Source organism: Episyrphus balteatus, chromosome 1 (assembly GCF_945859705.1).
Source record: "Episyrphus balteatus chromosome 1, idEpiBalt1.1, whole genome shotgun sequence".
NCBI lineage: Eukaryota > Metazoa > Arthropoda > Insecta > Diptera > Syrphidae > Episyrphus > Episyrphus balteatus.
Window position 1 is genome coordinate 126,930,366 of NC_079134.1, and position 13,805 is coordinate 126,944,170.

Below are 13,805 nucleotides of genomic sequence, written 5' to 3' on the forward strand. Positions count from 1 at the left end.
CGGCTCTAACGATTTTAGTTTCAAAAAAAAAATTACATAATATTTGGCAAACAATATCCTACTTCTGATTTCGAAGAGAAAAAATATTTTTTGGACCGCTATCAATAGTATATGTCACAAGACCGTTTTCTTGATCTCTGACTTTTTCGTAAACAACGAGACCGATTTCATCGATTTTTTTTACAGAAACGTTTTAGTAAACGCAATGTCAAAAATAAGAAAAAAATTAAAAAGAAATATTTAGATTAAAAAAAAAATCAATTTTCTGAATCTCAGTTCCTAAGAATCTAAAAACCATCAGAAGAGATTTTATTTCACCACTTGGTAGGATGCATGTGTACACTGAAGGAAAAATCAACGAAAACCACGTTGATTCAACTATTTTTCGGAATGATTTTGCGTTGAAGACGAAAATTATAAAATCAAAGTAGAACATCGTTGGTTTAAAGTCGTTTGCCGTTATAAAACATCTTTAAATCAAAAATGTTTCAACTTTGAAAAAAAGCATCAATTTATTAAAAAAAAAAAAGAAAAAATGGTCAGCCGCTGGCGATCGAACCTACAACTCTTGGGTCACTAGGCGAATGCTTTACCACTGTGATATCTCACTGTTGGAAATTAGGGTGATAAAATGCTACAAAAGCTGAAGTCCCACAAAAATAAAAAAATGTCTTACGTTGTTTTAATTTTAATTTAAAGATGTTTCATGTTAATTTAAACATTAAATCAACGTTAAACATATTACATTTTACGTTGCGGTTTTTCCCTCAGTGTAGAGACGACGAAATACATAAGAAGGTTTTCTCCATATACCTATACAATATTTACCTACATCGTAAAACAAGGTATTCTATTCTATCACGGCTGTTCTAATATCTGTTCGAATTTGAAAACGGAAAAGATGGAAAAGAAAATTGAATTCGTACGGATTGGAAACAGTTTTTCTAATTTACATATGACTTTTTTTGTTTGAGAAAATTGTTTTCCGGTACCAAATTGCTACCCGCATTGAAAACGGCAAACTTTTGTCGTTTGATCGTTTTTCGAAGCACCAATGAATTCGCAAAATTCGAATACGAAAATCGGAGCAGCTAAAATTTGCAAACCGGAGAAAATAGAATTCGAACGGAAATCAGAACAATCGTGTTAAAAATGAAATTTAAATTGAAAATAAGACATTTTTTTGTTTTTTGAATATTGCAGTTTTCAGTTGTGGTTGGTTTCTTATACATTTGTAAGGTTAAGTAGAGTTGTTTCGGTCCATTCCATCGATTTACTTTTATGTTGACCATTTAAATTTTTAAAGGTTAAAACGGTTCAGCTTATTTCAATCTTTCTGATACATAATAATAATAAAAAAGTTAGTCGAATAAGTTTCTATTTAGTAAAGGTCCATAAAAAGTCATATCTAATTTGAATCTATAGATGGATCACGGTGGTCTTGAAAACGCGGCAGGAGGTTTAATAAAAATGGATCCCAAAAGTAATGATGCAGATTTGTTCGAAATGATCTCATTATTCCAAATTTGTAAATTTCAAAATCGTACCTGATCCCTTTTTTGAGTTACAGGCATTATACATACATATATGTATGTATATAAATTTGACTTAGAATGGGGGAAAAAAATTTAACAAAAAACAAAAGCACATTATAATGTCCTATACTTTTTTGGAAAGCTAAAATATACTCCTTGAATTTGATGTTTATTTGAAGTTGATTGAGTAAATAGTTTTTGAGAAATTTAAGTTCAAAGTTAGTATTTTAGAAAAAAATATTTTTTTTCTTTTAGTTTATTTTATTCATTTGTTTTTAATAAAGGGTAAATTTTTTTTACACAAATCAATGCTCTCATTGATTTTAAGTCAAATACAAAAAACCGCATGTTTAAAAGTATCTTAGTTTTTGAGATTTAAGGAAAAATGTATGTATCTTTTCTCCAAATTTTGTGTTAGCTATTTTTAATTTTGTTTTTCAAATAAAAAAAGAATTAGCCTCAAATCAAATGGAAAAAAGGTCACTGTAACACGCTGCTGATCAGGAGGTCTTCTTTTTTTAATTAAAGCGAAAAGTCACCATGGATTCATGGAAAATGGCTCTCACGATGAAAATCGAGAAACGGTTTTTGTGGTCCCTGAGGACCTTAGCTGTCCTGAAATCTATGTTATGTGGGATATTTTTCTGTTATACGTAATATATAACTCTAACATTTCAAAAATAGTCCTGAAATATTCAGAACGTTATAAAAATAATTTAAAAAAATATAAAAATTAAAAAAAAAAATACAAAACTAAAAAAATGGCAAAAAAACATTAAAAAAAAACACCAAAAATGAACAAAAAAAACCTCAAAAAAGGAGCCAAAATACCACTACGTTCTTGGTGTTGATTCTGAGTCACACTAAGGGCCGGTTCGTTCACACTCGATTATCTTTTAATCAAGGAATTTTGTATGGAATAATCCTTGATTAAAAGATAATCGACTGTGAACAAACTAGGGCTAAAGTGTGATTAGAACTTACAAATCTGTTGATTAAATAACCATTATACAATTTTTTCCTTAGGAACAAATAAAACATTGAAAAACTAGAATAGTTTTTTGCATCTATTTTTAAGGATTTGACTAGGAACTAAATAGAACAGTCAATTTTGAAAAAACTTGCTACTAGGTTCAAATTTAAAAATAATTAACTTAAATACAAAAAATTATTTTCTTTTTTAAATTTTGACTTTGAAATTAAATTTCTCAAAAACTATTTACTCAATCAACTTCAAATAAACATCAAATTCAAGGAGTATATTTTAACTTTTCAAAAATTTATAGGACATTATAATGTGCGTTTGCTTTTTGTTTAATTTGTTTCCTCCATTCTAAGTCAAATGTATATATATGTATAATGCCTGTAACTCAAAAAAGGGATCAGGTATGATTTTGAAACTTACAAATTTGGAATCCTGAGATCATTTCGAACAAATCTGCATCATTACTTTTGGGGTCAATTTTTATAAAACCTGCCGCGTTTTCAAGACCACCGTGGGATATAAGTTGGAATTTGTTCTGAAGCAGACTGCACTTCTGTTAAAACAAAACTGTTGATTTGGTAATCATTTTAAAACCAATTTTTTCTAAATAATTAAATGAAAAAAAGAAACAGCTTCCTCAAATTTTAAAAATAATTTATCGCATTCATTCAAATCAACTTCAAAAACATTTAAAGATGATAACAATTACAACATTTACGATAACATTGAACTCTCCAATGAACTGGTAAAGATATAATTTATCAACAAAAAAAAAAAATGTGCCTACACAATAAAAAAAAAGTTATATCCCCTGCATGAGAATATACGAGTTCATTTAAATAAACGGAAATGCGTAACTTAATCTAAAAATGATTTTTCTTATCAGAGATACATTCTAATTGCATATTAATTGGTTTTTTTTTCTGCTATGTGCTTCTTCTATATGCTTCTAAGGTTCAGATTATCTTCAGTTTCTCTTTGACGATAAAGCAAATTACTTTTGTTTACTTTGTTTGAGCAGCATCAAAATGATATGGCGCAAAGAGTGAAGAGGAAACCTCAATCATGACATTCACATTAACTATCTTACTGACTGACTGAGTGTGTATATTGTTGAGTTGCAAACTGATATCTCTCTCTCAACCAATTAAATTACAAACAAAGAAAATGCAGTTCAACGTCTCTGTCAAGACTCAGAGCCAGGCCAGACCATACCAACCAGATTAAAGTCAAGCCAAACCGTGTGCAAGTACAAAATGCCCTCAAAAACTTGTAATTCCACACATCAAACGGCACACAATCACCGCGAAGTTGAGTCGCAGAGTGTAAGAACCTTTATTTATTTTTATTTTTTTGTCAATTTGGTGTTGATAACACAAAGAGAGAGGTTTCAGAGCACAACAAAACTGAGAAACCAACAAACCACCACCACTACCAACAACAACAACAATAAAAACAAACAAAACAAAACACAACACAAAACAGAAATAACCTATCTCTGAATCATTTGGAGAATCAAGATCCGAAACCGAGAGGCGGTGCCCACCGGCTACTTTGTTTAACCTCATTGATATGCAATTTTTAATCTCTGTCCAGGTCCACCACCCCCTTTTTAGACGAAGCTCGAGCGCACTCAGCAAATATTTGTGCGATTCGCAATTCGTGAAATTTATTTCATGCTATTTACTTTTGTTATTCTCATAGCGAGTCATTGCATTTAGCGCTGCTGCTGCTACTTGCTAACTATTGACTTAAGACTTCTGTACAAAGGTATGGCATACTAAAACTATGTACTGAAACAGTCACATACAAAAGTTGTAATATCATAAGTTTAGTTGCTTTTGAATAGCGCTAAGGAAATAAGTTTGGACAAAAAAGAATTGAAAACTGCGTAAAACACTGTAAAATGGTACAAGACTTGTAGTTTTGTTATCATTCGTATAGTTCGTCTTTGATCACTAACTTGAAGTATTTGAATTCTGTTTTTTTTTTTTTAGTATAACTAAGAACACCATGCCTGAATGATACATGCCAGAAAACACCGTAATGTTCATCTCGCGGAATCGAAAGAAATCTTCGATGAAGCTCTATTTATCAATGAAAAAAAAGTACAAACTTGACTTATGAGCAGAGATTATCACTAAATTTGTAAACATCATTGCGTTTAAAACCTTTCAAATAACTAAAGCCCGTCTTTCCCAACGCAGAGAAAAACCATCAATTAAAAGAAAGGTACCGTAAAACCGGGTGACTTTGGCACGTTTTCAAACTCAAATGTGAATAACTTCTGCAATAATTTTTTTTTTTAAATGAAGATTTCAACCAATTTACCTACTTCGCTCATTCTATAGGTATGATTAATCTTGAAGAAATCTGTCCGACAGTTCTATAGATAAATGCCAAAATATGGGTGGCCAAAGTCACCCTCCATTCCGGGTGACTTTGGCCGGTATGACGTTTGCTATATTTCCAGTTCAACTACAAGTAGCACGTCAGTCTAACCCAGCCCAAATGAAAGAGCAGATTTTTTTTAAACATGTGGGTATTGTTTTTATTTTCGTACACAGAATTGTCGGTTTTTATTTGATTAAGAGCCGATTTTTCAATCTTCTAATAAACAGTCAGTTAGCTGTTCGACGAATAAAGTTATTAAGCTCATAAACAATCAGATAACAACATTGAATTTTTCAATCTAATGTCGTTTTCGATTGGACGTCCAGAAGCGTCCGGAAGCATTCAGAAGCCTTCTGAAAGCGTTTTATTGGCATGAAAATGACATCCAGAACGCTTCTCAGAAGAGAAATTCTCTTCTCGATTTCAAAACAGAATCAAATCAAGAAGCACTAACACATTTACACTTACATGTCAAAGAAACACTCAATCATTGTTTTTTTCTGTTTTCCATTAAATTTTTTTTTTGTTTCTGCAATTAATTGTTAATTTATTTTCAAACAAATAAATTATGCTTTTAAAATATTTTCCACAAATGAATTTCCCATTAATTGGTTAAAAATTAGGTACAATTTTCTTTAAATATTAAATATTTTTCAAGTTTGACATTTTAAATTTCAAAGAAAAACAAACACAAACAAAAAAAAAACAGAATTGAGTGGAAGCGATTCAAACTGTTTTATTGGATTTCAGAATGAGTGAATCCTTGAGTGATTCCAATCGAAAACGACATAAAAGAATTTATTCTACAGAATAACAAAAAAAAATTGTCAAATTCAAAAATATTCAAAATTAAACGTCATTTTTCTTTATAATTTTTTTTGTTTTCTGGTGTTACTCTGTATTTTTTGTCAAAATTCTTTCAAAGCAGCTTTGACAATTGACACAATATTTTTATTGAATTTATTCCATAGAATAATTTTATTCGTCTCTGAAAGAAGCAGATAGTTTTATTCCTAGGAATAAGCTATATCTGCCTGTTGAAAAAATGATTTTTTCTCTATCAGGGGAATAAGTACTAACAGACTGTTTAACTGACTATTGAAAAATTGGCCCTAAAAAAAAAAAAAAAACAAAACCTTAAAATTAGCATAAATTTTGATATCCTTCAAAGGATATGGAAAAAAAAATAGTTTCTCTCTGCAATCAACCATTGGAACAGGAAGTTTTTTCTCCAGATCACTTTTGGTGACTTGTGTAACGTCTTTTTTTTCTGGGTATATGAAGCTGTACCCAGCACCTCTTCGCAGGAATGACACTGTAACCTCATCGTTATCAACATTTAAGATGCAGTCGACGTAAAATGTTATTTTTTTCATCACTGCCTTGGCTTCCAGCTGTGACTTATTTTTGAGGGGCCGGGCTGATCCGTGGACATTTCTTCAGTGGCATCATCGGGTGCATCTACATTGGGAGAATGTGTTAAAACGCTCGATGATAATGTGAAGTCCGCCATAGTGACACTAGCACCTGGTTAAGTGTTAACTTTTTTCTTTCTTGGCTTCCTGGTTGAGGTATCCGGGGTCCGAAGGCTCTTCATATAGTCCAATACTGAATCGCTAAGGTTCATCATGTTGCTGGAAGTATTATCTGTTCTTGATTCAGTTTTTTCGAGGTTACTTAAAACTTGTTGCCTATCGCATGGATAAATTCCGATTGCCCGGAAGCCAGATATCAAATTTTCCCTTGCCTTGTCGTTCTGATGTAAGCTGTCCCAGACTTTTTTTAGAAGCCTAGGAAACACATCTTTCGGCACTGTTTTGTTTTTCCAGTTTACCATATTATACGCTGTTAAGGTTTTCCTCCATAATATTTTAAGAGGTCGAAAGAAGGCTACGTCTACTGGTTGAGCTGCCAAATGTTGATATGTATGATCTGATAACATTTTAATTATATTGCCAAATATCAGTTTTGTCAATATACCTATACCAATATATAAAAACAAAGTCTAGTGCAAAAATTAAGAGGGTGACTTTGGCCACCCGGCCAAAGTCACCCGATATGCCGGCCAAAGTCACCCTAAAATATGGCATTTTTTATAAAAAAATTAAAATTAATTTTTATGAAATAGTTACAATCGTAGAATGAAAGTAATTCAACTTGCAAAACAATACACATAACAGAGTTAAATACATTTTGCAATCCTATTTCTGCAACATGTTCAAACCATCCAACATTTCAGGTAATTTTTTTTTTAGCATTTTTAAGAAAACTTAATTTTAGTATAAATGAATATCTAATTTTAATTAAATAAAGCTAGTATGATCACTTTTTAACTCATCAAATTATACGAATTTACAAAGAAACTTGGAAAAAATCAGACAAGCCCTTCATATATTAACAATTTTTTAAAAAAGTGTCCATGTCAAAGTCAAAGTCACCCGCCAGGCCAAAATCACCCGGTTCTACGGTATCTATTAAGAGCTTTTTAATATACGTTAAATATTTATGCCAAATGTTATCATTGCCACCATTGTTATTGTAAGGTGATCACTGGATCTTGGTACTTTAACATTTATATAATTGAAGGGTCCAGGTGAAAAACGGCATACATATGTCCACTTTTTGTCAAAAATAAACTAATGATGAGGTCTTGTAGTATTAACTGAGCACTATCTGATGGCACCCTTACTTTTATAAAACAAATTTAAGCCTTGCTGAGAAAATAAATAAATTGTGTGCTTTTAGTATACTAAGTTGTATGGAGAACAAAATTTTAAAATGCGTTTTTCTCGAAATGAGTTGGAATGGACTTGTGCTGTTTTTTCCCTGGACCCTTCAATTGTATGTATTAAAGTTTCTTCTGACTTTTTTTTTTTTTTTGTTTCAAAAATAAACTATTCATTATTCAGTTGAATGTTAAAATGCACTATTAATTTGAAACTTATTCCATTTCTATGAAATAAGCTTTGACTTAACGGGGAAACTAAAGGCGAATCAAACTTTGATGCCTAGATCTATACTATCGAGGATCTTTATCCAAAGAAGGACCTCCCAAGGTCAATAGGTCGAAGAAGAGATTAAATTTTCGATAACAATTACTCAATAGAACTTGTTGAACAAATTGTATTGGCTAATACTAAGTATTCAAACACAGTACTATAAAGAACAACTTAGCTGAGATCTTGTCCTTGAAGTTATTAAAAGACCTTGCCCTCCAGGTTGGGAACTCCTGTCACTGTACTGACTGCCTGACTTTGGGGAAACTGCTAGTTGCGAACCAAGTACAAGTCTTGTATAGGATAATTTTGATGTTGACGACCTTACCAATCGCAAGAAACTGAAAGGAGACTCTATTTGAGTCGAGTCTATAAGGGATGCTGGCTGGGGTAGCATTCGAAAATTCTATCAAGAGATGAAACAATCTACGGAATGATACCAGTTCAGAATAGAATTCTGCAGTTTTGAAAACGAGAGGTACACAGACAGTGCTTGGGGATATATGGATATGGAAAGTATATTTTCCCTGCTAAAAGGGTACGACGTTAACAATTCATTTAGATGGTTAAAAGATAAAGGAATAGCTAGCTAGTACAAAGTATAAAGCTGTTGGTGGCGATTAGCCAAATTTTTAAAGCAGATGTAGAAAAGTATGCCTCATTTACAAAAATATAGACGCTATGAATTGTACCTAATAAAGAAGAATAAGTCTAAATATCGCATATTAAATTTTTTTAGTGTGATTGCCTAAAATATTTTACCACTGATCGGCCCCTATGAATGTAGTTTAAAGCGAAGAATGGATTTTGTATCTATATTTTTATTTTTCAAAATTATGCCTTTTGTACTGGAATATGGATTTCGTGTCGATATCTTTTTTTATTTTTGAAATTAGCATACTTGTCCTCTTTTTTGAGATTTTTTAATGTTTTTTAAACAACCATTAAAACAACTGTCTAGGTCTAGGGTTTCCGCTAGTTGTTCGGTGGTTTGTTAAGGGGTCTAAGATTCCATGTGGAGGCTGAAATTCATTGTCATTGCAGGAGTTCCATATTGGCCTTAGTTCTGAATATGTTAAAGTAGCTCATATAATGAGTTGTTCATCCTAACTAGAATTATAGGCACCACAGTTGATTTCTATTAGGAAATTCTTCCGCAGCTCTCTGAATCCAATGACAAATCAATTAGTGAAAACTAACCTATTAAGTAACCAAACAAACTTTAAAACAATTTTTGTTTGTTGATGCGAACACAGCTTTAAATAAAAAATGCACGACTGGGTCGCACGAACTTGCTCTTAGGGTTCAAGTTGTTAAATTTTTAAGACTTTTTGTATACAAATTTGGGAAATGTAGGTACCTATATAAAAACAAACATAAAATTCGTTTTTTAAAAGAATAAAACAAAATCTTAAATCAAATTGCCCTCTAAAACAAGTATGTACTTATATTTGATATCTTAAGGTGCAATTTTAGAAAAAAAAATTCAAAATCGTTAGAGCCGTTTTTTAAAAAAACTAATTTTTTATAAATAATTTTTTGGAAAAAGTTTAAAAAAAAAATTGGTATGCCATTTTGTAGAAATCACTGACCAACATCTAAAAACAAAATTTCAAAAAATCCAATGTCCCGTTTGCGAAAATTTGATTTTTCAAACAAAATTTTCAAATTTTTTTTTAATCCAAAAATTATTCTTTTCAAAATTTTATTTTTGGCTTATATTTAAATTATATAAATGCTTTTTTACAAAAACTTTCGTTGAAATCAAATAAGTAGTTTCAGACTAAGTCGAATAAAAAAAAAATGGTTCTATGTCAGGTACCGTTAATAATTCTTTTCAAAATAAATTTATAAATATTGAAAGAAAGACCTTCTCTTAAAACTTACATTTGAATTTTTTTAACAAAATCGTTGGAGTCGTTTTCGAGATATTTCAATTTTACTAAAATCAGTATATGACAGGTACCGTTATTTTTGGTCCAAAAAAATTAATTCCAAAAACACCTTTGGAGAGTCGCCAAAGGTATACCAAGTTTGACATCAATCGGTCTATCCGTTTAGGCTGTAGCTTAGTTTACAGACAGACAGACTGACAGACAGACAGACAGACGGACTTCTGGGACCCACTTTTTTGGCATTCTCTATCATCGTAATGTAATGGAAAAATGTTTTCTCGACTTTTTTTTTTACGAATGCATAACTTGATATATATGTATGTATGTAAATATAGTACCTATATATCGCAAGTAAAAATATTCATTTAGATAGATAGATAGATAGATAGATAATATTCTTTATTTTTTCATCATAAAATTTTACAATTTTTATAGTTAAGAATAAGGACATGGCAATACTGCCGTCTGCCTGATATGACATTTCATAATATGATTTAAAAAATAAAAGAAATAAAATGCAAAAATAAAATTAGAAAATTTGAATAAAAGATTTTTTTCACTTTTATATATAAAACTGCAAACAAATATTTTTAGTTTGGCAATGATATCAATTTTGCCGTGATTTGAAACACAAAAAATATATTACACAATTTGCTTTAAATAAATAGGTATTTGTACAAAATTTTTAACAATGTTATCAATTTTGCCGTGATTTGAAACACAAAATTTTACACATTTTAGTTTGTTTGATTAGGCATTATTAAAAAATTACTAACAATTTTATCGTGATTTGAAACACAAAAGAAAAAGTATTAAGTTTAATATCAGTTTAATATCAGCAACATATCAATCAAAAGTTAAAAGTAATTTGACAGAGTTTATTTACTTTAGAAACTGCAAGAAGTGGGTATAGGACTTCGTTTTAATATAAGAAACTATTACGGTACGAAAGAGCATGTTGGCAATAATTATAGAGGCTGATCCAGCCCCTTGCTCCATTTAAGATTTCGTAAAGTTTTTGTAAGGATAGAAAACTCTCCTGAAAATGTAGCCGACGGATTTCTTGCAAAATTGGGCAAGCCGCAACGAAATGGTAAATATCTTCGTTTACTCTTCCGTTACATAGATCGCAAAGTTGAGGCAGATCCGGACGGTGAGGTATGAAGTTTAAATTTAAAATTTCAACTCTAGTTCTAAAGATGATACCTATAACAGAGGCTGAATAACCGTTACGAAAGTATGTTACGTCCGAGAGTAGTTGATGATTTAAATTACTGTAAATTGCTCTAGATCTTGTAGAAGATGCTTTGGAAAGATTATCCAGAAACATTTTGTGATCAACCTTAGCAATCACATCAGCAAACTGAGCCTGCCAATCAGCCACGTTACTTTCAGATAAGTTTAAAGATGTTTCGTAATAAACAGCTAGTTCGTTCCAGTCTTTGAACGGGGAAGCATTTACTCTTAGTAATTTCTTTAAAATTATTTTATGGAGACATGATTCACTTCTTTTCATTACTTTAGTGATGAAGTCTGCGCTTGCTTTTAAGCTTTGTATGTATATAGGGGCTATACCAGACTCCACATATATCGCATAGTTAGGTGTTGAGTTTGGCAAACGGAATAATCTCTTAAAAAAGTTTCTTTGTACGGTTTCAAAGGCCTCAAGGTACGTGTATCCGAACACCTGAACTCCGTACGTCATGCAAGCATTAACCGTCGCATTAAAAACTTTGTATTTTGACGATAAATCAACATTTTGGTTAGAGAAAAACTTTGGCCACATAATATTTAATGCTAATTTCGCTTCGTCGCTTTTTTCTTTGGCATGCTTTAAAAAGCTTAAATTGTAGGTCAAAAGGACTCCCAAATATTTGAACTCCTGTACAACGTCAATGCGTACATTGTTTAGCAACCAGTTTTCTTCTGGACGTCTTCTTGACTGTCTCTTTTCAAATATGACGATCTTAGTTTTTTGGGTATTTACTTGTAAGCCCCAAGACTCATTTAAGAGCCCATCTGAATGTTTTGTTACTTATTCTAATTTCTAATATAAAAACTAACTGCTATATTTGATTAGATAAAATGTATGTTTGTTTACTTTCTTAACTTCTGATTGGAAAAAGGGTAACCCTAACAAAACAATCGTCCAAGAATTTCGTGATGAAATTTTATTTCAATTGGAAATTCTACTACAATAGTTTTAAAACAAACATCTTATGTTATGAATAAAACAAAAAAAAAAAAAAAAACAAAAGATATGAATACTTTTGTTTTCTCCTGTTAAGTTGTAGATGCACATCTTTTGTGTGCAACAGAAAAGGATTGTAAAAAGTAAATACCAGCGCAAGCTGTGGCCATTCTAATCGCTTGAAATATATATATTCTCCTACTACAGTAAAGCATAGAGAAAAGAGGAGAATTTTGTATGATGTTTGTGTGCCAAGCCTATACTTGGTTTTATGTGTTCTAACTATGGAAACAAAATTAACATTGCATTCAAACCGACCAAATCGCACAGCTATGACGCAATCAAAGTACTTCACGAAGCCAAACGAACAAGTGGTTGACTGGACATTTTCATTAGAAGCATTCATATCACTTAAAGAAGCAAGTAGTAGTGAAGTGTAGTTAGTTATAGGCTTATAGGTAGAGAATACTGCTGGTGGCCTGTGAATAATTTGTTCTAATCAATTGAATATATCGTTGGGAATTGTTGTTGTACGAGTTTGTACGTACATATGCCTTGGATGGCCTGAGCCGAGCCGGCTTGAAAAATACTTTGAATGACATAATTTTCAAATGCAATTTGTCGTTAGTGCGGCAGTCAAATACAAGGTCAACATGCCTTGGTCGTAATTTTTGTTTGATATAGCATATATACGAACGTGATACAAGATAAAGAGTTGAAGTGAAGTATTTTGTTGTTAAATTGGTCATTCTCTTTGTTTGGTTGATTTTCGATGAATGTTTAAAAAGTACATACATATTTGTATTATTTTTTTTTTTGCTGTCTAATTTATTTAAAGAACTTCAACAAGCGGATGCTTATTAAGGATACACATGATATAATTGTTTGGTTTTTTTTGCTTCTGATGAGGTTAAATGGCTACATTTGAAGAGTATATTGTTTCTAAAATAAAGTAAATGATAGTAAAAAAAAACGCATGCAGTAACTTTTTTTTCTTAAGTTCAGAGCTCAATCAGGAATCGCTCAATGAGCCCGGTATAATATACGAACCAGCTGATCAAAAAAAAAGAGCCAAGCTCGTCAGTTGGAAATAATAGTTTTCCAGAAGATGCGATTGATTTTTAAGTTATTATGCTAATCGATGTGTTTTTGGGTTGACCTGTTTGAAGTATAGTTGCTCTAAATTTTTGATACCAAATGAGGGGGAATAAAGAGCTTATTCCTACTCGATCAAACCTCAAAAATGAAGAAAGGTAGGCCCCAAAACTGTATTCCTGGTATAGTAAAGGTAAAATAGACATTTAAAAAAAAAATTGTTACCCTCATGAAACTTGACAAAAAGTTTGCTTTTATGATAACAACCAAGGATCAAAAAAGTCTATACAAAATTTTGGGTGGAAGGGTGTTTTAGCGGAAGAGGGGGAGGGGGTGAAGGTTAAAAATATAGTGAAAAACATATATAATGATTATGACACAAGTTTGATTCTGAATCTAATGACTTTGAAATAAAGTCTATACGATTGCTCTTAGAAAAGTTATATAAAAGGTTCCATAAAGTTTCTTTGGTGAGAGAGTTTTTTTTTTGGTGAAGTTGAGTTATGTGTGAGAAAGATATAATAACAGCTGACATAAATTTTGTAAACTTTTTAAACTTGGTGAAAAAGTTTCTTTTGTTATAAATAAAAAATAAATAAAAAGTCTATAAAAATATTTTAGGTGAAAGACTGTTTTTTTTTTTTTTTTGGGAAATAAGTAAAATCCGCGATAAGTACGATAAAATCAGTTTTATGAAATAAACCTTTAAGACAT

General features: G+C 31.2%; 1 protein-coding gene across 4 annotated transcripts in view; it reads right to left on the reverse strand.

Moving 5' to 3' along the window:
- LOC129908204 (arfGAP with SH3 domain, ANK repeat and PH domain-containing protein) overlaps positions 1-13,805 on the reverse strand; it is a 61,708-nt gene that overhangs the window by 21,393 nt on the left and 26,510 nt on the right. The window lies entirely within an intron of this gene.